The 24245-nt window shown below is 44.7% G+C and overlaps 1 protein-coding gene across 3 annotated transcripts in view; it reads right to left on the minus strand.

Moving 5' to 3' along the window:
* LOC132397131 (proline-rich protein 5-like) overlaps window positions 1–24245 on the minus strand; it is a 128561-nt gene that overhangs the window by 97930 nt on the left and 6386 nt on the right. For 2 of the 3 annotated variants that reach the window (XM_059975468.1, XM_059975467.1), the window contains one exon: window positions 23638–23946. The gene's annotated coding sequence lies outside the window, so the exon portion shown is untranslated. The remainder of the gene's footprint in view (window positions 1–23637; window positions 23947–24245) is intronic. The other variant, XM_059975469.1, reaches the window with a different exon arrangement.

The following is a 24245-nucleotide window of genomic DNA, read 5'->3' on the forward strand; positions in this document are numbered from 1 at the left end:
TACTCATTGTAATATAGATCCCTAATTATCCTTGCAATAACACAGAATTACCTTTCTTTTAAAAAGTATATTGTCTGACCACTTAAACTTTATTGTAGATTATCTATTTTAAAAGTTGACTTAAACTCTAGTATTGGACGCCAAATTTCTGAAACCCCCATTCATGTTTTTATTTGTGGTAAGATGTCGTGGATATGGATATTGTTAATCATCTGTCAAATTAGAATAACATATTTGTGGTGTAGTGTGTCGAAGCTACACTCAACTTTGCTGGTGTTGCAGATTTTGCTGACATTACCAGATATTGCTGAAGCAGCTAATATTGTTGATGTTGCTGACAGCCCTGTTGTTGCTGATGATGTTGGTGTTGCTGATATTAGACCATAAGACATAGGAGCAGAATTAGGCCATTTGGCCCATTGAGTCCGCCCCACCATTCAATCATGGCTGATCCTTTTTTTCTGCTCCTCAACCCCAGTTCCTGGCCTTCTCCCTGTAACCTTAAATACAATGTCTCATCAAGAACCTATTAAGCTCTGCCTTAAGTACACCCAACAACCTGGCCTCCACAGCTGCAGGTGGCAACAAATTCCACAAATTCACCACCCTTTGGCTAAAGAAATTCCTCCACATCTCTGTTTTGAAATGGCGCCCCTCTTAGCTGAGGCTGTACCCTCTTGTCCTAGACTCTCCCTCCATAGGAGACATCCTTTCCACATCTACTCTGTCTAGGCCTTTCAACATTTGAACATTTTCAATGAGATCGCCCCTCATCCTTCTGAATTCCAGTGAGTACAGACCCAGAGCCATCAAACGTTCCACGTATGATAACCCTTTCATTCCTGGAATCATCCTTGTGAACCTCCTCTGGACCCACTCCAATGCCAGCTCATCCTTTCTCATATGAGGGTCCAAAACTGTTCACAATACTCAAGGTGAGGCCTCACCAGTGCCTTATGAAGCTTCAGCATCACATCCTCGCTCTTGTATTCTAGACCTCTCGAAATGAATGCTAACATAGCATTTGCCTTCCTCACCACCGACTCGATCTGCAAGTTAACCTTTAGGGTGTTCTGTACAAGGACTCCCAAGTCCGTTTGCATCACAGATTTTTGGATTTTCTCCCTGCTTAGAAAATAGTCTGCACATTTGTTTCTACTACCAAAGTGCTTGACCATGCATTTTCCAACATTGTATTTCATTTGCCACTCTCTTCCTTTTCTCCTAATCTGTCCAAGTCCTTCTGCATCCTACCTGTTTCCTCAACACTACCTGCCCCTCCACCACTCTTCACATCCTCTGAAAACTTGGCAACAAAGCCATCTATTCCATCATCTAAATCATTTATATACAGCATAGAAAGAAGCGGTCCCAACACCGACCCTTGTGGAACACCACTATTCACTGGCAGCCAAGCAGAAAAGGATCCTTTTATTCTCACTCGCTGCCTCCTACCAATCAGATAATGCTCTAACCATGTTAACATATTCCCTGTAATACCATGGGCTCTTAACTTGGTAAGCAGCCTCATGTGTGGCACCTTATCAAAGGCCTTCTGAAAACACATATTGTCATAAGGGGGCATAGGGAGCAGATCCAAATGCAAGACACAGACAATGAAGTACTAGGACTCAGACTATGTTTATTAAGAATGCTAGGGAAGTCAGGAAGCAAGGATTAATCAGAGGGAAATCCAGGAGAGAGCAAAGCAGAAGCAGGAAGACGCGTAGCTGGACACAGACACAGGCCCTGAACAAGACAGGGACTCAGTGCCTGGGCTAGGACTTGGACTAGGAACACGTGACCTGGACATGGAACTTGGAACAAGGAGCCTGGGATGTGGACTTGGGACTTGGGAGCCTGGACGTGGACTTGGGACTCGGGAGCCTGGGCTAGGAACTTGGAACTTCGGAACCAGTGCGTAGACTGGGACAGAACCTGGGTCTTGACTCCGACTGGGAACCTGGGTCTAGACTAAGATGTTGGCTAGGACTCGGGACTAGGATCAGACTTAGCACTCGACTAGGACTTGGATCAGACTTGGCACTCGACTGGGATTAGAACACAAAGCCTTGACTTGGACTGGGCTGGAACACGAAGCCTGGAACTTGGTCTTGGAACACAGAACAGTACAGCCTTGGGTACAGAATATGGGGCTGGGACTCTTCTTAGACATGGAACATTGAGCCAGGACCCCTCCTTGGGTATAGAACATAGGGCCGGGATTCTTATACACAGAACACTGAACACAAAGAGACAGTTCTTCACTCAAGGTAGTGGCAAATGTCCGGACCCACCCAGTGTAGGTGAGGACACAAAGAGACAGTTCCTGACTCAAGGTAGCGGCAAATATCCGGATCCACCCAGTGTTGGCAAGGACACAAAGAGACAGTTCCTGACTCAAGGTAGCAGCAAACAGCCGGGCCTAGCCAGTGTTGGCGAGGACACAAAGAGACAGTTCCTGACTCAAGGTAGCAGCAAACAGCCAGGCCTAGCCAGTGTAGGCGAGGACACAAAAAGACAGTTCCCGACTCAATGTAGCAGCAAACAAGCAGGCCTACCCAGTGTAGGCGAGGACACAAAGAGACAGTTCCTGACTCAAGGTAGCAGCAAACAGCCGGGCCTACCCAATGTAGGCGAGGACACAAAGAGACAGTTCCCGACTCCAGGTAGCAGCAAACAGCCAGGCCTACCCAGCGGAGGCAAGGACACAGAGAGACAGTTCCCGACTCAATGTAGCAGCAAACAGCCGGGCCTAGCCAGTGTAGGCGAGGACACAAAGAGACAGTTCCCGACTCAAGGTAGCAGCAAACAGCTGGGCCTACCCAGCGGAGGCGAGGACACAAAGAGACAGTTCCCGACTCCAGGTAGCAGCAAACAGCTGGGCCTACCCAGTGTAGGCGAGGACACAAAGAGACAGTTCCCGACTCAAGGTAGCAGCAAACAGCTGGGCCTACCCAGTGGAGGCGAGGACACAGAGAGACAGTTCCCGACTCAAGGTAGCAGCAAACAGCCAGGCCTACCCAGTGTAGGCGAGGACACAAAGAGACAGTTCCCGACTCAAGGTAGCAGCAAACAGCCAGGCCTACCCAGCGGAGGCGAGGACACAAAGAGACAGTTCCCGACTCCAGGTAGCAGCAAACAGCTGGGCCTACCCAGCGGAGGCGAAGACACGAGGACACAAAACCACACAATGATATACTTTTCCTTATCTTGATGCGACAAGGCTCCAGTCTCACTCTGGCGGGTTAATTTGATGGGGATTCTGATGAGGGTGCTGATGAGGATGGTCCAGCAAGGAATCACTGGACCCCAAAGCTATTTATGTGTAAGCCTGAAACAAGAATCAGGTGCCTCATTTAAGTGGAACAAGGGATAATCAGAATAACTGGAGTACAGAATCCACGGACCGGACTGTGACACATATATACAACATCCATGGCATCTCCTTTATCTAATCTCCTCAAAGAATTCTAATAGGTTTGTCAGGCAGGATTTTCCCTGAAGGAAACCATGCTGACTTTGTACTATCTTGTCCTGTGTCACCAAGTACTCCATCACCTTATCATTAACAATTGACTCTAACTTTCCCAACCACCGAGGTCAGGCTAGTTGGTCTACAATTTCCTTTCTGCTGCCTTCCTCCCTTCTTAAAGAGTGGAGTGACATTTGCAATTTTCCAGTCCTCTGGCAGTATGTCTGTGAGTCCAATGATTTTTGAAAGATCATTTCTAATGCCACCACAATCTCTAATGCTACCTCTTTCAGAACCCTAGGTCTGGGTGACTTATTTACCTTTAGGTCTTTCAGCTTTTTGAGCACCTTCTCTCTTGTAATAGTAACTGCACCCACTTCTCTTCCTTCACACGCTACAATATCAGATACTACTGCTAGTGTCTTCCACAGTGAAGACTGATGCAATACTCAGCCATCTCCTTGTCCCCTCTTATTACTTCTCCTGCCTCATTTTCTAGTGGTCCATATCCACTCTCATTTCTCTTTTATTTTTAACATACTTGAAAAAAACTTTTACTATCGACTTTGATATTATTTGCTAGCTTGCTTTCATATTTCATCTTTTCCCTTCTAATGATTTTTTTAGTTGCTCTCTGTAGGTTTTTAAAAACTTCCCAATCCTCTGTCTTCCCACTGATTTTTGCTTTGTTATATGCACTTTCTTTGCTTTTACAATAGCTTTGACATCCCTTATCAGCCATGGTTGTACTATTTTATCATTTGAGTATTTCTTTATTTTTGGAATACACATGTCCTGCACCTTCCTAATTTTTCACAGAAATGCATCCCATTGCTGCACAGCTGACATCCCCACTAGTAGCTCCTTCCAATTTACTTTGGCCAACTCCTCTCTCATACCACTGTAATTTCCTTCACTCCACTGAAACACTGCTACATCAGACTTTACTTTCACCCTATCAAATTTTGAGCTGAACTCTATTGTGTTGTGATCACTGGTTCTTATGGTTTCTTTTACCTTAAGTTCCCTAATCACCTTTGGTCCATTACATAATACCCAATCCAGTATAGCTGATCCCCAAGTAGGCTCAATGACAAACTGTTCTAAAAAGCCATCTCTTTGGCATTCAACAAACTCAACTCTCTTGAGATCCATTAACAGCTTGATTTTCCCAATTGACCTGCATGTTACTAATGTTGCTGGTCTTGTGGAGGTTGTTGATATTGTGGATGTTGCTGGTGTTGTGGATGTTGTTGATATTGTGGAGGTTGGTGGTGTTGTGGATGTTGTTGATATTGTGAAGGTTGGTGGTGTTGTGGAGGTTGTTGATATTCTGGAGGTTGTTGATATTGTGGAGGTTGGTGGTGTTGTGGATGTTGTTGATATTGTGGAGGTTGTTGATTTTGTGGAGGTTGTTGATATTCTGGAGGTTGTTGATATTGTGGAGGTTGGTGGTGTTGTGGATGTTGTTGATATTGTGGAGGTTGTTGATATTGTGGAGGTTGTTGATATTCTGGAGGTTGTTGATATTGTGGAGGTTGGTGGTGTTATGGAGGTTGTTGATATTGTGGAGGTTGGTGGTGTTGTGGAGGTTGTTGATATTGTGGAGGTTGGTGGTGTTGTGGAGGTTGTTGATATTGTGGAGGTTGTTGATATTGTGGAGGTTGTTGATATTGTGGAGGTTGGTGGTGTTGTGAAGGTTGGTGGTGTTGTGGAGGCTGTTGATATTGTGGAGGTTGTTGGTGTTGTGGAGGTTGTTGATATTGTGGAGTTTGCTGGTGTTGTGGAGGTTGTTGATATTGTGGAGTTTGCTGGTGTTGTGGAGGTTGTTGACATTGTGGAGGTTGTTGATATTCTGGAAGTTGCTGGTGTTGTGGAGGTTGTTGATATTCTGGAAGTTGCTGGTGTTGTGGAGGTTGTTGATATTCTGGAAGTTGCTGGTGTTGTGGAAGTTGCTGGTGTTGTGGAGGTTGCTGGTGTTGTGGAGGTTGTTGATATTCTGGAAGTTGCTGGTGTTGTGGAGGTTGCTGGTGTTGTGGAGGTTGTTGATATTGTGGAGGTTGTTGATATTGTGGATGTTGCTGGTGTTGTGGAGGTTGCTGATATTGTGGAGGTTGTTGATGTTGTGAAGGTTGTTGATATTGTGGATGTTGCTGGTGTTGTGGAGGTTGTTGCTATTGTGGATGTTGCTGGTGTTGTGGAGTTTGCTGATATTGTGGAGGTTGTTGATATTGTGGAGTTTGCTGGTGTTGTGGAGGGTGTTGATATTCTGGAGGTTATTGATGTTGTGGAGGTTGTTGATATTGTGGAGTTTGCTGGTGTTGTGGAGGTTGTTGATATTGTGGAGTTTGCTGGCGTGCCAATGTTATTGGTGTAGCTCATGACATTGGTTTGTTGGCAATGCTGATATTATTGAGGTGGCTGGTGTTAGCAATTTTGCTGGCCTTGTTGATGTTGCCAATGTTGTTGATGCCAATACAGATTGGTGTTGCTGGCAATGTTCTTATATCCACTGTGGTTATTGCTTCTAGTGAGATTGATGCTGTCCCATTTCAACAGACAGCGATTTTCAGAATTCAAAATGCACAATTCATCCACAACTATAGGTGGGTTTGTGTATTTTTAATTGACATTGGCAACCCTCTGAACAAATCAGTAATGATTTCATGTGGTTCTTTTCACTGACTTCCTTTCAGTTCTGCATTTGTTCGTGGTTATCTTAGAGTACAAAATTTCCAGGAAATCTTGTACTATTTGCCAGTATAGCTGGCATTTTCTTATCAGTTTTAAGAGGTGTTGCCTAGAGTAACAACTGGCAAAAGTCAGGTCTTCTTTATCTGTGTACTTGATAAAAATCACCTTAACAATTTGGACATGTGCCTTTATGATACTGTGTCTTCTAGGACAGTATGGAAATGAGGTCAAAGTGGTGAACCTGCACTGTTTCTAACCTTTTAAATTCTTTGGAAATGTACAGGTCTCAGTTGACAACACACCTGCTTCACAGGAGTTCCTTATTCAGTAAACGTGATTAAAGTTGCTTTGTATTTGTGAGGCTTTCAAGTCACTCATCCTTCTATTGATTGGAAATGTGGAGTGGTAGTCTATGGCTACATCCACACTAGACTGGATAATTTTGAAAATGCCGGTTTTGTGTAAAAATGATAGGCGTCCACACTAAGCATTTTTAAAAATATCTCTGTCCACATTGAAACGGAGATTTCAGAGAATCTCCTCCTACTGCGCATGCACAGGACACACCTACCGAAAACAAGTGACATGTTTGGTGTCGAATCTTGCTGTGAAAGATGGTGTGTGCTTGTTCAGTTACAGACTAGAAAAGCTTAAACGATGGGCAGCTGTTGGCTCTCGCACAGTAGGACTTAAAAGAAAAAAAAACAAATACTGGAGCGTACAGTGGCAACCAACAGGGAGTTCACAGACAGATTGACCCGGCTGACGACGAACATTGAAAAACTGACTAACTGTTGCATTAATAAAGCCCCTTGTTAAATATATAAAACATGTCTGCATCAGTGTTATCTTGTATTTCCATACAATGTTACATTAGGCTGTTACACATCTATTGTCAGAGAAGTACTTGCATAAATAGGTAAACCACCTTCACACGAGCAAGGACAGAAAACAGGGCAAAGTGAGTATTCTTATTTATTCAGTAAGTTATGGGTCAAAGTGTTTGGGGAGTACATTTCTAACTCTTCTGGCTGCTCTCTGTTCTGAAATTGTTAGGTTGCGTTCAAGAAAACAATGAAATAGTGCGCTGCCGCTTGACGGCGTTTTCAGATTTCTCCGGTTACGCTGTCCACACTGATCTGCCCATGTGGCGTTTTCAAAAATACACATCCTGGAAATACACATCCTGAAAAGCTCCAGTTTTGGGGACGAAAATGCCGTTTTCGTGTGGACAGAGGGTAAAAGCGAAGAGAAAAAGCTTTGGTTGCGGATTTATCTGGTGTAGTGTGGACGTAGCCTATAACTATGAAGCATCATTCTTGACTACATGTGGATAAATTAGCTCACTGGGTGGTATTGTAAATGCAGCCTCTATGTTTTATGTTGTGTACGTTTATACTTCTGGCATGCCCAGCATGCTGACAACATTCTCTGTTTTTATTGATGTCCATAGCACCATAAGACATAGGAACAGAATTAGGCCATTCGGGCCATTACGTCTGCTCCACCATTCCATCATGGATTCTGGATCCCATTATAAGACCACGTCAAACCTGTAAACAGCTGATCTAGTTCTCAGTTCGTATTACTTCATAATCATGTCACCTTTGTGTGTCTCCTGGAGTAATTTTTGGATCTTTCTGGGTGTCTGTGTCCATCCAGCGTGGTTGACCTCTGGCTGTGTATGTTTCACCCTTTTGAACTCTAGCCCTGAAGAAGCATCACTAATTCTACACCTTTGTTGCTGTCACGTTTACAAGGCAGTATACTTTTACACCAAGATCTGTCATCTCACGTCTCTCCTGTGGTGACAAACAAGACAGGACATCTGCCTGCATCTTCCATTTTCCTGGTTTGTTTTTTTCACTGTGAAATCTTTTCTTTTCCAGGGTTGATATTTTCAATGCAAAATCATAAATGTCAAACCTCAGAAGTAACCTCTGCATCCTTGCACGCACTGTACATGTATTTTACTTGTCAATTTGCTTTAGAGATTGGTGATCAAATTCAACTGAATAGAGGGAGGTTCATAAACAAGCTGATAGTTGGTCCATCTTGTTTCTGCCTTTGTCAGTTGCTTCAGACGGAAATGCTGTCAATCTGTCCTCTTGTAGTAGAACTGCTTTACAGGCCTTTGCCAATCAGAATCAGAATCAGGTTTATTATCACTGGCATATGTCGCGAAATTTGTTAACTTAGCAGCAGCAGTTCAATGCAATACATAATATAGAAGAAGAAAAATAAAATAACATTAAAAAATAAATAAGTAAATTAATTACAGTATGCATATATTGAATAGATAAAAAATCGTGCAAAAACAGAAATAATATATATTTAAAAAGTGAGGTAGTGTTCATGGGTTCAATATCCATTTAGGAATTGGATGGCAGAGGGGAAGAAACTGTTCCTGAATCACTGAGTGTGTGCCTTCAGGCTTCTGTACCTCCTACCTGATGGTAACAGTGAGAAAAGGGCATGCTGCCTTTCTGAGACACTGCTCCCTAAAGGTGCCCTGGGTACTTTGTAAGCTAGTACCCAAGATGAGCTGACTAAATTTACAACCCTCTGCTGTTTCTTTCTGTCCTGTGCAGTAGCTACCCCCACCCCAACATACCAGACAGTGATGCAGCCTGTCAGAATGCTCTCCATATTACATCTATAGAAGTTTTTGAGTATATTTGTTGACATGCCAAATCTCTTCAACCTCCTAATGAAGTATAGTTGCTGTCTTGTTTTCTTTGTAACTACATCAATATATTGTGACCAGGTGAGATCCTCAGAGATATTGACACCCAGGAACTTGAAGCTGCTCACTCTCTCCACTTCTGATCCCCCTATGAGGATAGGTATGTGTTTCTTCATCTTACCCTTCCTGAAGTCCACAACCAGCTCTTTCGTCTTACTGATGTTGAGGGCCAGGTTGTTGCTGCAACACCACTCCACGAGTTGGCATGTCTCACTCCTGTACGCCCTCTCGTTATCACCTGAGATTCTACCAACATTGGTGTATCGTCAGCAAATTTATAGATGGTATTTGAGCTATGCCTAGCCACACAGTCATGGGTATATAGAGAGTAGAGCAGTGGGCTAAGCACACACCCCTGGGGTGCTCCTGTGTTGATCGTCAGCGAGGAGGAGATGTTAGCACCAATCCACACAGATTGTGGTCTTCCGTGAGATGTCAATTTTATCTTGTTGTAGTGTGACAACTCCTTATGTTTGTAACTGTGTATTCAGCATCTTCTTTCATTGGTCTTCTCGGGTTTGCTGTGTGTTCTGATGAATAAATATGTGAGCTGCAGTGGCTGCAGAAGGCTTTTCAGTTCTTTACAGGTAACAAAATTGCCTTGTAGTTGCTGCTTCACTGTCTCAATGATTGCTGTGACTTTTTGTTCATTCTATCTGATATGCAAGCTTTTTGAAGAACTACCATTAGCTTTCTTCTCTGTATGTTTTTTCAAGCATTAAGCCTGTCCAATACCTTATGGAAATGACTGTGGTAGACTTACCATCTACTTCATAGAATTGGATACCATTTCTCACCCTACATCCTCTCTAAGTCTCAGCTACACTCTGCTGAAGCACATTCCAGCTTAATTTAAGTCCAAAGGGTGGATGCTGGAACCTGCATGCTCCAAATAGTACATTAAATGTTGCCATCAAGGCTCTTTGTTTTGTGCCGGCACTTTTGTATCACCTTCCAGATATGGGCATGACTAGAAATCCTACTTCATCACCTGATTCAGATCTTTTGTGTCCAAACATATTCGAGCCATTCATTAGGCTTCCCTCTCACTACAATGGTTTCTCCTCATCGGTAAGCTTAGTAATTTATGCTTCAGCTCTTGGATTTCCGTTTCAAACGTTCACTTCAGCTCAGTCACTTCTCTGCCTGTGGAGTTGCTTCACTGGTTTCACCTGGAGCTCATCTTTGATGTTAAAACCCTTCAAAGCATTAAATTGTTCCACAGTAGCATTCTGGAAACCTTTGAATTAGGTTTGGTTTGCTTCACATGGGAGAGCACTTTATCATCAGCATGTTCCTTCCTATTCTGCCTTGTCCCCTCAAACCCGTGGCTTTCTTAGTTCAGCTGTAGTTTCTCACAACTTCTCAGTATCAGACCCCTCCATGAAACGTATGTTCAGCTTCTTTCCTCTCTGTTTTGGAGCTTTTCCAGTTGTGAAACATTGCTCCCCGTATGCTGTCACCGTGATGTTGTTTTGTTTGAAGCCATTTTACTTCAGATACCTATCTTCTTTCAGTTTCAGAAGAACTTCAGTGGAAACCCAAGTGGCATACTCCTCTCTCCAGAGGGGAGTCTTCTTACTCTTACTCTTTTCCAATCTGGATATGAGTGTGAACGTCATTTTTCTATAGACTGTCACATCTGGTCAATCCACACAGATGTGTGGATCTCTTTTTACAGAAACCCATAAGTCGAATTTTCCATCTTACGGGCAAAATCACCTCCACAGCATTATAATGAATAGCATCAAAAGCACGTAAAACTTATGAGAAAGAAGAATTAGTATATATGGAGAGAGAGGGGAAACTAGCTCTGCCATTCATAGGAATGGTCACTGAATTACAGGAAAGATGTCACCAAAACAGAGAGAGTACAGAGGAGATTTACGAGAATGTTACCTGGGTTTCAGCTCCTAAGTTACAGAGAAAGGTTGAACAAAAAGTTAGGTCTTTATCCTTTGGCGCGTTGTAGGTTGAGGGGGGACTTGATAGAGGTATTTAAAATTATGAGGGGGATAGATAGAGTTGATGTGGATAGGCTTTTTCCATTGAGAGTAGGGGAGATTCAAACAAGAGGACATGAGTTGAGAGTTAAGGGGCAAAAGTTTAGGGGTAACACGAGGGGGACCTTTTTTACTCAGAGAGTGGTAGCTGTGTGGAATGAGCTTCCAGTAGAAGTGGTAGAGGCAGGTTCGATATTGTCATTTTAAAAAATTGGATAGGTATATGGACAGGAAAGGAATGGAGGGTTATGGGCTGAGTGTAGGTCGGTGGGACTAGGTGAGAGTAAGTGTTCGGCATGGACTAGAAGGGTCAAGATGGCCTGTTTCTGTGCTGTAATTGTTATATGGTTATAAGGATTGCTGACTTTAATTACATCATGGAGCCTGATTGTATGTAGAAAGTTATCTTAAGTCAGGTGTTTGTAACCTGGCCTAAAACTCTCTGTCATCTTCCACAGCATGAATGCTCTCATTTGTCCTGTTTTTCATGGGTTCTTTCATTCTTGCTTTGGTATCTTCTCTCTATATTTTAACTTTAGATCTGCACATTTCCTCCCAAAAGCTGAGCTGGTCACATAATCTACACTTGGATCTGAAAACAGACCACTTTACTTTTCTGTTAGCTTATGTGATTGTTTTCCTTAAATCTTATATTTTCTCTGACTTGCTTCCTTTCGTAAGACTGATTTGAAGTGTGTCCATGTGAGTTATCAGGGTTCTCAGGTGTCAACTTGTGGCCTCCAGTGCTCTGACTGTGTTGTCAAAGCCTATTGCAAAGCTGTGTATGTTGAGGCCCAAAATGAGTTGACAGACCAACTTTTCATCCACTTCCCTGAACTTGCACCTGCCTGCTTGTGTATCTCAGCCCTGCTAGGAAACTGACAGGTTCTTGCGTTTGCTGCCTAAGGCTTTGGAACTCACTATCTGTCAGTCCAGTGATTTAATTTCACCATCAGTTGTATTTGTAATATTTTGAAGTTCTCCTCAGAGCATTTACTCTCTAGCTCACTTACATTGAAAAGATCCAGTGTTTTCTTTCCTATCTGCAAAAGGATATAGTTGACATCCTCTTCGTCACTCATTTGACTGGCATCTCACATTTCTAACACCTGAACAGCGTTGTTGGCCCCCTGATTATCTTGGCCTGGAACAGTGGAGTCTTTGCAACTAACTTATACACGCTCAGCACATCCAGTCACTGTTGGTGACTTATTTTCCAGTTGTTGGCAAGAAGTCAAATTCAGCTTTCAATAAAAACACAAAATGCTGGCAGAACTCAGCAGGCCAGACAGCATCTATGGGAGGAGGTAGTGACGACGTTTCGGGCCAAAACCCTTCATCAGGAGTGAAGTAACATGGGATGGTCGAGGGGGGATAAGAAGTGGGGGAAGGGATGAAGTAGAGAGCTGGGAAGTGATAGGCTGGAGGGAAATGGGCTAGCTAGGGGGAAGGTGGAGAATTATGGGAAATAAAAGAGAAAGAAAGGTAGGGCTGGGGGGAGATTATAGTGAGGGGGGGGGAAGAGAAAGAGAACCAGACTAAAATTATGGATAGGGATGGGGGTAAGGGTGGGGGGCAGGGGTATCAACGGAGGTCTGTGAGTTGAATGTTCATGCCAGCAGGTAGGAGGCTACCTAGACGGGAGATAAGGTATTGCTCCATCGACCTGCATGTGGCCTCATCTTGACGGTAGAGGAGGCCATGGACAGACATATCAGAGTGGGAGTGGTCTGTGGAATTGAAGTGTGTGGCCGCAGGGAGATCCCGCCCCTGCTGAAGGACCGAGCGCTGGTGTTCGGCGAAACGGTCTCCCAGTCTGCGGCAGGTCTCCCCAATGTATAAGTGGCCACATCGGGAGCACCGGATACAGTATATCACCCCAGTTGACTTGCAGGTGAAGTGGTGCCTCACCTGAAAGGACTGTCGGGGGCCTGGGATGGTGGTGAGGGAAGAATTGTTGGGGCAGGTGTAGCACTTCTTCCATTTGCAGGGATAATTGCCTGGAGGGAGGTCGGTGGGAAGGAATGGGGGGGTGGAATAAATGGACAAGGGAGTCGCGTAGGGAGCGATCCCTGTGGAAAGCCGAGAGTGGGGGGGAGGGGAAGATGTGTCTGGTGGTGGGATCCCATAGCAGGTGGTGGAAGTTATGGAGGATTATACGTTGGATCTGTAGGCTAGTGGGGTGATAAGTGATGACCAGGGGTCTCCATCCCTGGTGCGCTGGCGGGGGGATGGGGCGAGGGCAGAGGTGCGTGAAATACGGGAGATGCGATGGAGGGCAGTTGATCGTGGACGAAGGGAAGCCCCTTTCTTTAAAAAAGGAAGACATCTCCTTTGTCCGAGAATGAAAGGCCTCATCCTGAGAGCAGATGCGGAAGAGGCGGAGGAATTGAGAGAAAGGGACAGCATTTTTGCAGGAGACAGGGTGGGAGGAGGAATAGTCTAGGTAGCTGTGAGAGTCTGTAGGTTTGTAGCAGACATCGGTGGATAGGCTGTCTCCAGAGATAGAAACAGAAAGATCTAGAAAGGGGAGGGAGGTGTCGGAAATAGACCAGGTGAATTTGAGGGCGGGGTAAAAGTTGGAGGTGAAGTTAATGAAGTCGACGAGCTCAGCATGCGTGCAGGAAGCAGCACTGATGCAGTCGTCAATATAACATAAGAAAAGAGGAGGACAGTTACCAGTGTAGGCTTGGAACATAGATTGCTCCACATGGCCTACAAAAAGGCAGGCGTAGCTAGGACCCATGCGGGTGCCCATGGCTACACCTTTAGTTTGGCGGAAGTGGGAGGAGCCAAAGGAGAAATTGTTAAGGGTGAGGACTAATTCTGCGAGGCGGAGAAGAGTGGTGGTCGAGGGTGACTGGCTGGGTCTGGAATCCAGGAAGAAACGGAGAGCTTGGAGACCTTTCTGGTGGGGGAATAGAGGTATATAGGGACTGGACGTCCATGGTGAAAATGAGGCGGTGGGGGCCAAGAAACTCAAAATCTTTGAAGAGATGTAAAGCATGGGAAATATCACGGACATAGGTGGGAAGGGATTGAACAAGGGGAGATAGGCAGAAATGAGTTCAGTGGGGCAGGAGCAAGCAGAGACAATGGGTCTGCCTGGACAGGCAGGTTTGTGAATCTTAGGTAGGAGGTAGAAACGGGAAGTGCGGGGTGTGAGAACTATAAGTTTGGTGGCTGTGGATGGGAGATCTCCCGAGCTGATGAGATCGGAAATGGTTTGGGAGACAATGGACTGGTGCTCCCTAGTGGGGTCATGGTCCAGGGCTAGATAAGAGGAGGTGTCAGCGAGTTGTCATCGTGCCTCCGCTATGTACAGGTCGGTGCGCCAGACGACAACAGCACCCCCCCCTTATCAGCGGGTTTGATGGTAAAGTTGGGATTGTTGCGGAGGGAATGGAGAGCAGAACGTTCAGAAGGGGTAAGGTTGGAATTGGAGCAAGGGGTGGTGAAGTCGAGATGGTTAATGTCCCGACAGCAATTAGAGAGGAACAGATCCAGGGCGGGTAGAAGTCCTGGGTGGGGAGTCCATGAGGAGGAGGAGGGTTGGAGACGGGAGAACTGGTCATCGGTGGGGGTGGGAGAGTCCCTCCCGAAGAAGACGGAGCTGGCGGAAGAAGAGCTCCATGTCCTGGCGCACGCGGAACTCACTGAGCTGAGCGCGAAGGGGGACAAAGGTGAGGCCCTTACTAAGGACAGAGTGCTCAGCCTCAGAGACAGGAAGGTTGAAGGGGATGGTGAAGACCCGGCAGGGTTGAGAACTCTGGTCCGAGAGGGGTGGGAGGCTGGTGGAGTCAGCGGGGAAGGAATGGGGGTGAGAGGAAGCTAAAGCCCCCGAGGACCCAGGAACTGGTGATTGAACCTCAGGCTCGGAAGGATCAGACGGCAGTGTGGTGGTGGGGGAAGGGGAGACGGCAGTACGTGGAGGTCCAGCTCGGAGGTCAAGACTGGGATCCAGCATGCTGGTGGGGGGAGGGGGGAGATGGCAGCACGAGGAAGTCCGACTGGAAGTTCAAGGCCGGAGTCTTTGAGGGGGTGTCCATGGCCGTAGGAACCCGCGTTGGTGGTACTGGAGTCAGGGTTCGGAGTCTGTCCAGTGCTGTGATTGTCCCCCCTCCACCATCTCATGTTACTTCACTCCTGATGAAAGGTTTCGGCCCGAAACGTCGTCACTACCTTCTCCCATAGATGCTGTCTGGCCTGCTGAGTTCTGCCAGCATTTTGTGCTTTTATTTATTTCCAGCATCTGCAGATTCACTCGTGTTGCCTTTAAATTCAGCTTTCACATCTTTTCTGTGGCGTAGAATTTGACTCACTAGACTGATGCCACCATTGTTGTTTCCAGAGATATTTCTTACTTACACTTACAGATTCAAACCATTGGCTTGACCCATGTCATTTTCAGATGCAGACAATACGTGTTTTCTGCACAGAATACAGTGCATCAGTGGATGATTATTATTTGAGTCATTCTGAGATACTGCATACCTCCAGCCTATCAGGCTCCATCGCCCAGCAGCCTACTGATGCAAACCTTTCCTAATCACAGAACAACTTACAATGACATACTAACTGGTATGGCTTTGGAATGTGGGAGGAAACTGGGCCTCGTTGCCTCTTCCCACTAACCCACATGCACACGGGAAGAGCATACAAATTTTCTTACAGAAAACGCTGGAATTGAGCTCCAAACTTCAACGCCCCGAGCTGTAATAGTGTTGAGCTAGCCACTGCACCACTGTGGCACCCCATGATATGAGAGGTTACTTACAACTTGTAATTTACAGCTGTAGAAATATGGGTAAGTATTCATTCTTGCAATAGCATACCACCATCTTCTCACCCCTTCTCCAACAGAACCATGTCCTTCCCCCCACTCCTCTCCATTGGCCCCTTGGCTGCCATGAATGCGAGCTGCCAACATTAGTAGTCACAGTTGCTCAGACATTGCTTACGGACATATGAATCAGGAGCAGGAAGAGGCCACTTGGCTCACTGAGCCTGCTCAACCCTCCAATAAAATCATGACTGACATGATTGTTACTCTACATATCTCCCCCCCACCCCAACACCAAATAATCTTTCACCCTTCATTGGCCCTCTGCAATGACTCCTTTTCTGAAAAGCACAACCATGATACATCCACCTTAAATCTAATCTCCAGGCAATACACTGTCCCTTGCTCACTCCACGCCCATCTCCAGGCAATTCAAACAACAACAACACACCCAAAATGTCGACGTCAACAGTGCTTCTCCCTATAGATGCTGCCTGGCCTGCTGTGTTCCACCAGCATGTTGTGTGTGTTGTTGTTTGAATTTTCAGCATCTGCAGATTTCCTCGTGTTTGCACTCCAGGCAATACACTGTTTCTTGCTCAGTCCACGTCCAGCTCCTTCAAAGCCTCTGAATGATTCTCTGCCTTCTGGACTTCTCTCAACACCGAGGCATTAAACTACAAAACATTTTCCCTGTGGTTGTAGCCACCATATTCCCTTCCAATGACATGGTACTATGGAATTGCTTTGCCTCAGTTCCACTTGGACTATATGGGTCTCATTGTCTTTTTGGTACTGATTCTAATAATTCCCAGATAATACTTGGAATCCTATGAGAACCGAGCAGCTGAATTTCAACTTTACCCCTCATCTATCACTAATATGTCACATGCAATGTAAACCACCTCCACCTTCATCGTAGCTGCTGGTGAAATGTTATTTGCTTTTCACTAATTCCCTTCTCTTTTTTTGACCTCCTGACTTCCAACCCATAGTCATTTCTGCAATGCCCCTTCATCATGATCCATCATTTGAGGCATAGCCTTCTGTCACCTCAGCCCTGCCCTGAAGAAAGTAACCCTAACTGAACTGCTGTAATTCAGTTGGGCTGTGGGCTTCACAGGCTGAGCCAACGTTTTATTGCCCATCACTAATGGCCCTTGAGAAGGTGATGGTGAGCTGCTGCAGTCCTTGACCCACAGTGCTGTTTGGGAGGGAGTCTGAGGATTTTGACCCAGCAATGGTGATATATTTCCAAGTCAGATGGTGTGCGATTTGGAGAGCAACTTCCAGGTGGCGACGTTCCCTTGCTCTGGCTATACTTGTCCTTCTGGATGGTGTAGGTTCGGAAGATGCTGTCAGTGGGTCTCTGCAGTACATTCTATGGATGGCACAAGCCTCTGCACCGTGTGTCAGTCTAAGAGAAGTGAATCGTTAAGAGTGGGGTGTATATCAGCTGCACTGCTATGTCCTGTACAATATCAAGTTTCTTCCAGCCGAGTGGAGAACATTTCATGATACCCCTGGCCTTGAACGTTGTAGATAGTAAAGAGGCTTTGAGGAGTTACAAGGTTACAAGGCAAATTACTCACCTAGCATCTGACCTGCTCTTAGGGTATGTGGTGATTTCAATTCAGTGTCTGGTCAATGGTACCTGTCAGGATATTGAAGAAGGATCTACTGCTTTCCCGGTGTATATGACGAATAATCTCTTCTTGGGCTTCCAGCCGGGTATAAGTATCGATTATAACCGATGTTTCAATGACAAACTCTGCCATCTTCGTCAGAGATGATGCCCAGGAATGTCTAGTCCGGTGGTATTTATACACCCATAGCCTGTCCCTCCTGATTGGTTAGCCCTCATCCAATCAGGTTTTCACTCTCCCACCGAGTTTACAATCGAATTCCAGTTCTTTCTTGCTCCCGCATCATCCCTTATAAAAATGGGAAGAGTTTGTCATCAAAACATTGGTTATAATTGATACCTGTACCCCGCTGGAAGCCTGACAAGTGTTTATTTGCCAAGATATTGATAATGGAGATTCAGTGCTAGCAATGCTATTGAATGTCAGGAGGTGATAGCTGCCTTCTCTCGTTGGATTTTGTCATTAGCTGGCACTGTGTGGCATGAAAGTTACTTCCACCAATAAGCCCAGGTCTGGATTTTATCCAAATGTTGTCCTAAATCGCCTAATTCTTTCTCCTTTAAAATCTAGGCTTTCAGATACCCAAATTTTCTCATAATAAAACCCAATTCAGGGAATCAATATAGCCTTTGAAACTCTTCCATTGTTAATAAATCAGCAGGCCTAAACACAAATACAAACAGGGCTTTCAGTCCTACCAAAGGTTTTTGGCCAAAAATGTCAACTGTACGCTTTTCCTAGATGCTGCCTGGCCTATTGGGTTGTTCAGCATTTTGCGTGTGTGCAGTTTCTAGCATCTGCAGATTTGCGTACGGATGCTAATGGGGTATAAAATATGGAAAGAGTGTCTGGAGACCCGCTGATCAAGTGTGATCAGATTTACTGTGTAAATTTGAATTGTAACCTTGCGTTGGTGGAGACGTACGGAATGGCTCCCCGTGAATTCGCAAAATAAAGGCAGTAACTACTTTGAGATCTTTGCCTACTTTGTGTTTCATCTGTACTAAATTCTCTAACACGGGATTACAGAGATATAAATGGCATTTGTCTCATCAAATCCGCAGACTCCAATCTCTTTACAATAAAACCCAACCCACCATTTCCCTTCCTGATTTCTTACTTGAACAATTTTTTTACTGCGTGAACCAGAAGCCCAATCCCCTGCGCATATCAATATTATCTTAAAATTCTGTGTTCCTATTCCTTCTAAGGAAGTGTGACATTCGTCCACAATATTTTCCACCTGTCACCACCCTGCCCATTCACAGAACATGCTTACATCCCATTCCCTCCTCCTGGCTCCTAGGTTTGCATGAAAACACAGGAGGCTGCAATTCTACAATCTGGAAATACAAAGAAAAAGCTGGAGGTGTTCTGCAGGTCAGGCAGCATCTGTGGATGGAAATAGACAATTGCTGTTTCAGGTCAACATGGACTTCACAGCTGCTGCCTGACCCACTGAGTTCTTCCAGCTTCTTGTTTATTGCCTAGAGCTGTATCATGATCAAACATATGTGCAAACAGAAAATGCCATGAATGCTGCCGGATTTGCCAAATATTTGTAGACTTTGCTATTTTACTTATTTTCCAGCATCTGCAGCAGACTTTTGGCTTTTTGATACACTGCGTACTGCCTTTTCATTCAAGGCACCAGGAAAAATTATGAAAAGCTGAGAGCTAGTACCGAGCCCTGTTGGATCCTTCTCACAGCATCTTATCAGCCTGAGAAAGGGCTTTTCTGGATCTTAATCTTCCATCTTCAGATAGGAGGTACAGAAACCTAAAGGCACACATTCAGCAATTCAGGAACAGCTTTTTCCCCTCTGCCATCCGATTCCTAAATGGACATTGAACTCATGAACACTACCTCACTTTTTAAATACAGGTTTCCCCCGGTCTCCGAAGGTAGAGCGTTCCTATGAAACCTTGTAAGGCGGGATGTTGTAAAGCAATTACCATTAATTTATATGGGAAAAATTTTTGAGTGTTCCCAGACCCCCAAAAAAACCTACCAAGTAGTACCAAATAACACATAAAACCTAAAATAACACAAACATATAGTACAAGCAGGAATGATATGATAAATACACAGACTATATAAAGTAGAAATATTGTATGTACGGTGTAGTTTCACTTATCAGAATCGGGAAGCCAAAATCGATTTGGAGAAAAAAAATCAGCACGTACACGCATGCACACAAAACTGCTCGCACAAGGCTTCACGGTCATGATAGTCTTTCTTGGGGTAAACACACATATAAAGCCGGTGCCTTTTTTTCGTAAAAGCGAAAATCGTCTTTGGTTAGCAAAAACAGGTACTAATGTAGGTCTTTCGTAACAGCCAGCTGTCATAAAGCGAATGTTTGAAAAACGGGGACCACCTGTTAATATTATTTCTGTTTTCGCACGATTTTTAAACTATTCAATATACATATAATGTAATTTATCTATTTATTTATTTTTCTTCTATATTATGTATTGCATGGAACTGCTGCTGATAAGTTAACAAATTTCACGATACATGCCAGTGATACTAAATGACTCTGATTCTGATTCAAACCTGCCAGTCGTTACTTTACCGAGTGCATTTTTAAACCCAGATACTTATTTACATGTTCCCTTCATCTATTTTGTTATTACACCCTTGGAAAGGAATTTCCGTTCATTGAATTATGACTATTCTCCCTAATGATGTCTGAGTGCCCTACTGCCACAGCACCTATAATAGAACTCAGCATTGTGCTAACAATTTTCCCTTTTGCCTCATTTCTAGACAGTGAAGTAACAGTTGCAAACTTCTTATATCTGTGATTTTAAGTAAGTATTAATATATAATAATATTAATCTAGTCTTGCTTCAAAAAGGCAACAATTATACCAGTGCCTAAGAATAATAATGTGAGCTGCCTTAATGACTATCGCCTGGTAGCACTCACATCTACAGTGATGAAATGCTTTGCGAGGTTGGTCACGACTAGACTGAACTCCTGCCTCAGCAAGGACCTGGACCCATTGCAATTTGCCTAACGCCACAATAGGTCAATGGCAGACACAATCTCAATAGCACTCCACACAGCTTTAGACCACCTGGATAACACAAAAACCTACACCAGCATGCTGTTCATCGACTACAGCTCAGCTTTTAACACCATCATTCCAACTATCCTGATTGAGAAGTTGCAGAACCTGGGCCTCTGTTCCTCCCTCTGCAATTGGATCCTTGACTTCCTAACCAGAAGACCACAATCTGTGTGGATTGGTGATAACATATCCTCCTCGCTGACGATCAACACTGTCGCACCTCAGTGCTCTACTCTACTCTACCTCACTGCTCTACTCTCTATATTCACATGACTGTGTGACTAGGCATAGCTCAAATACCATTTATAAATTTGCTGACAATACAGCTATTGTTGGTAGAATCTCAGGTGGTGACGAGAGGGTGTACAGGAGTGAGATATGCCTACTAGTGGAATGGTGTCACAGCAATAACCTGGCACTCAACATCAGTAAGACGAAAGAGCTGATTGTGGACTTCAGGAAGGGTAAGATGAAGGAACACATACCAATCCTCATTGAAGGGCCAGAAGTGGAGAGAGTGAGCAGTTTCAAGCTACTGGGTGTCAAGATCTCTGAGGCTCTAACCTGGTCCCAACATATCGATGTAGTTATAAAGAAGGCAAGACAGTGGCTATACTTGATTAGGAGTTTGAAAAGATTTGGCATGTTAACAAATACACTCAAAAACTTCTTTAGTTGTATCGTGGAGAGCATTCTGACAGGCTGCATCACTGTCTGGTATGGGGGGGGGGGGGCTGCTGCACAGGACCGAAAGAAGCTGCAGAAGGTTGTAAATCTGGTCAGCTCCATCTTGGGTACTAGCCTACAAAGTACCCAGGTCATTTTCAGGGAGTGGTGTCTGAGAAAGGCAGCCATTATTAAGGACCGCCAGCACCCGGGCATGCCCTTTTCTCACTGTTACCATTGGGTATGAGGTACAGAAGTCTGAAGGCACATACTCAGTGATTCAGGAACAGCTTCTTCCCCTCTGCCATCCAATTCCTAAATGGCCTTTGAAGGTTTGGACTCTCATTTTTTAAAAAAAATACAGTATTTCTGGTTTTGCACATTTTAAAAATCTGTTCAATATATGTAATTGATTTACTTGTTTATTATTATTATGTTTTATTTTATTTATTATCATTTTTCTCTCTGCTAGATTATGTATAACATTGAACCGCTGCTGCTAAGTTAACAAATTTCTCATCATATCTGGGTGATAATAAACCTATATTCTGATTCTGATCATTGTATCAGAAAAAAGTTCTTCATCCCAGCATGTCCTAGTACCTATCTATACAGATCCCATTTTCCAGCACTAGACTGTTAGCCTTGTTTTATGGTTAACCTCAATGTTGTTGGAGTAGCTATCTTGTTATTGCAACAGACATATAGCTAATATCCACACTCCATTTTAAATGCATACAAAGTTGAAAAGTTCAAAGTAAATTTATTATGAAAGTACATATATGTCACCATATACAAACCTGAGATTCATTTTCTTGCAGGCATTTTCAATAAATCCATAATGGAACAATAACCATAATAGAATCAATGAAAGACCACACCAAATGGGCTTCAGACTGTCTGCAAAAGACAACAATCTGACAACAAATAAATAAATAAATTTGGAGAGTTCTTGAACGTGAATTCATAGGTTGTGGGAACATTTCAGTGAAGGAGCAAGTGAAGTTGAGTGTAGTTATCCCCTTTGGTTCAAGACTCTGATGGTTGAGGGGTATTAACTGGCGATGCGAGTCCTGAGGCTCCTGTACCTTCGTCCTGATGGTAGCAACGATAAGAGAGCCTGATCTGGGCGGTGGGGGTCCCCGATGATGGATTCTGCTTTCCTGCAACAGTGCTCCATGTAGATGTGCTCATTGGTGGTGGTGGTGGTGGTGGTGGTGGTGGTGGTGGTGGTGGTGGTGGTGGTGGGGGGGGGGGGGCTTTACCCGCGCTGGACTGGACTGTATCCCGCTACTTCCTGCAGGATTTCCAATGTGCTCTCCACAGCCAGTCAATATACTCTCCGCCACACATCTATATGGGACCAGGACAGGTCCTCTGAAATGATGAGCAAGTTTAAAGTTGCCGACCTTCTCCGCCTCTGATCGCTTGACGAGGACTGGCTTATGGACCTCTTCTGAAGTCAAAAATCATCTCCTGGTCTTGTTGGCATTGACTAAGAGGTTGTTGCTGCGGCACCGCTCAGCCACACTTTCAATCTGCCGCCTATATGCTGATTCGTCGCCACCTCTGATCCGGCCTACCACGGTGGTGTCACCAGCAAACTTGAAAACGGCACTGGAGCTGTGCTCAGCCACACAGTCATAAATTCCCCAACACGAGTGAAAGTGTTGTACTTGGAAGCCCTATTTCAAACATGTATTCAACAATTTCAGAATGCTAAAACTGGGAAATCCTGTCTTGTGCAATTGGTATAACTAATTCAATGAACAATGAACATGAAAGATACAATTAACCTCTGCTTAATCGTTCGTTAATGGAGCGAAGTACAGAAAACGATTGCCTACTTCATTATAAATCCCCTTTAACTCACTCAGCACTTACATCTACGAGAAACAGCCTCAATGCCTCCGTCCTTGCCATAATTACAAAATCTTCGCGATGCCATCATATAAAGTAAGGCTCATTAAAAGTGCGTCAGTAATTCAGCGGTTGCACCGCCGAAGACAACAAAAGAATTGGTTTTACAGCTGAACTTCAGTACGAATATGAAGCGTGACTGGAGGCGGCCAGAGGTCGCACAAACGTGAGCGGTTGTGTGTGTGTGAGAAAGATGATGTGGATGAGCTAGTGAGGGGAGAAAGCGTGCGCGCGTACATGGGGGGTTTGGGTTCGGCTAAAGCCGGCGGTCCGTGAGGGAGCTGGGGAGAGGGCAGAGCTCGCTGAGAGAGTATGCGTCTGTTTGGACGAGTGTGTGTATGTGTTTGAGAGAGAGAGAGAGAGTGTATGTCTGTAAGTGTGTGTGTATGTTTTCAGAGTATGAGGTAAATGTGTGCATCGATTCGTGAACTAATGCCAGATCAATAATCTCACAAGTATTCCTTACAGCCGGAACACTCACTCATTACAGCCCACTTCCCGTATTTCTATCCGTCCGTCGAGGTAGGTTTCACGGCAAAGTCTGGGAAAAGGCGCGTAAGGAACTAAACAGAAACATTACTCCTAAAAAACCATCAGTCTGCATGTAGCGAACTGCGGGCTTACCCTGTAAAGTCCGAAGCTCAGACGGCTGGGGGCGATGCTGGCGACTCGTTGCTCTTTAATCGACTGGGCAGCGAGGCATTGTAGCGTGAGAGGGAGGGAGGGAGGGGTGGGGGTGGTGAGTCCGGGTCCCGGGACAGCAACAACTCCACCCGTGCGCCGGCCTCGCTCCCTGCAGCTTCACTCTATGTAGAACTGAAGCTTTCGTGTGGTGGGCGTCGATGCTGGTGATACAGACGTATTGTTTTCTCCTGTTAGGTGCCTCCTGTTTGGACTGAACCCAACAATGGGTTATTGCGGCAATTTCGAACTCTTGGATGAAAACAGAAATAAACGCAAGGCAAATTAAGCGAAGTCTGACCCATCCTAATGGACAATCGGAGCACAGTGCGGGACCCTCTTTTGGAAGGAATAGTCAAGGGAATTAAAGGAAGGTCCATAAACCGCACTAAGATAGCACCCCTCACGTCCTCGCGTTTGCAATAGGGAATGAACAGCTATCCAATAAACAGACTGCATAAGTTTAGACGACTAAGTGTTATGTTCGGGCTTTGGGGAGAACCTTTTTTTTCTCATCGTCTTTTAATGTCGGGATTGTTAACCCAAATGAT

This window comes from Hypanus sabinus, chromosome 7 (assembly GCF_030144855.1).
Source record: "Hypanus sabinus isolate sHypSab1 chromosome 7, sHypSab1.hap1, whole genome shotgun sequence".
Lineage (NCBI taxonomy): Eukaryota > Metazoa > Chordata > Chondrichthyes > Myliobatiformes > Dasyatidae > Hypanus > Hypanus sabinus.